Genomic DNA, 1,850 nt, shown 5'->3' with positions numbered 1-1,850 from the left:
TCTAACACATAGATCATTGTAAATTAGATAAATAATTCTTCAGAAGTTCAAACATGAATATTGCTTTAAAGAATTAGGTAAGTAAGTTAGTGACAAGAGCTTAACGTGATTAGGTAAGTAACCTTGTGGCCCCAACATGCACCATAATATTTTTTATGTAATGGTTGTGTGCTTTATGCATTGAAATATGACGTTTTATTATGTATACAATGTCATGTCAATTACATCAGGTTATGAATAAAATGAAATGCTATGAAAGAATAGAATTGAAAAATGATGTAATAGACTATGTGATGTTTACTAGGTATACACAGTGCATGTATGGAATATGTCATGGATGAAATGAGAAAAGGAATAACGTTAATACTATGTTTTAAATGTAAATTATGGGCATCTCATACATGTATGTGTGTCATGTGCATCAGGATACTTCCCCGTTATGTTATGTTAATCCGGGTGTGTGTCTTCCATATACATGTTTCGCATGATATCATGAGGGTCTTTCCTTTTCTATGGCATTTGGTGACGTGTAACACATTAAGCCTGAACATGTTAGGCCCAGGGGTACGTATATGAGCCCACCTTGCCCGAAACTGAAAATAGTCCAAGCACATGTGACGGTTTAAAGATAGGTCTCAATCATGTTATGTGTGTGATTGCATTGCTAAATCCAACAGTCGGATGATTTACTGAGTATTTCGTAAAACACTCAAGTCACGTGTCACCCTTATACTTTCTACGTGAAGGTAAAGCTCCACGCTCAGATGACGGTGAATGCTAGAAATATCATGGTAGTCAGAATAGGGCATGATAGAGCAATAGAACTCGTTGAATTTTATTTAGTAGTTGGTAAAGGTTTTAAATGCAATTTTTTTTTTATATTAAAAAATATGTTAGGTTTAATTTATTGTTTTAAATTAAATATATAAGTCAACGAATTTATTTTTAAATTATTTATTATGAACTTTAGCCTATGAGATTAAAGCATGTTTGTGTAACGCCACTAATTTTGGCTAAGAAAATAGGGCGTTTCATATACTATTCTTCAAACAACATCTTCAATGTAAGTCACACGAGGCACACGTTTAGCAACGTTCACCTTCATTGTGACACATGTATTTGTCGCAGGTTAGCTCAGTTACGCAATAGCGCTCAGGGTGGTGGAGAGGTTACACCATTCCTTCCTCTAAGTACATTTTGAACCATTTCAAATCTGGCAAGTGTGAACATGTTTTAGGCAAACAATCATACGCTGTCATAAAGCATCCTATAGTCTTCCATTGACACAAAATTTTGTGAGCTTTCATATTTCATATAGATGGACTTAATTCCAAAACTACATACCCAAATTCTCTCTACCTCAAGCTTTAGAGGTTAATGCTGAAGGCCCTGCCTTAACCTTGAAAAAGCCTATTTTTTATAATTATGTCAAAATCATTGCATTTGTCTTGCCTATTCTTTAGCTTGGCTTTCTTTGGTGCATTGGATGATGCAACGTCCTCCTCGATCACTTCATGGATTATCTATTCTGGTTGTTGCATGGCCGGATTGGTAACACTCGAGGATTTGCCACTTTGCTTGTTGTTACGTAAGGGTCACACTGTTTGAAACCTTACCTCTCCAGCTCCGTTCAATACACTTCTCCCCCTCGATTTCTTCAAGAAACTTAAAAAACTGAGTCAAAAGGAAGAGTTAGGGATTGATTTCTTACCTTCTTGTGGATTGTACGATAAGTTATTCTCCTCTAAAGTTCATCAAGAATTTTTTTCCTCACCGGAGCTCAACCTTGAAAAAGCTTATTGGCTAGCCATTTCTAAGGGTTTTTTGGGAATCGCTTCTTTATTATTCCC

Source organism: Cucurbita moschata, unplaced genomic scaffold (assembly GCF_002738365.1).
Source record: "Cucurbita moschata cultivar Rifu unplaced genomic scaffold, Cmos_1.0 Cmo_Scf00058, whole genome shotgun sequence".
In the NCBI taxonomy this organism is placed as follows: Eukaryota; Viridiplantae; Streptophyta; class Magnoliopsida; order Cucurbitales; family Cucurbitaceae; genus Cucurbita; species Cucurbita moschata.
The sequence above is the reverse complement of the archived record's forward strand: the minus strand, read 5'-3'. Positions refer to the sequence as shown.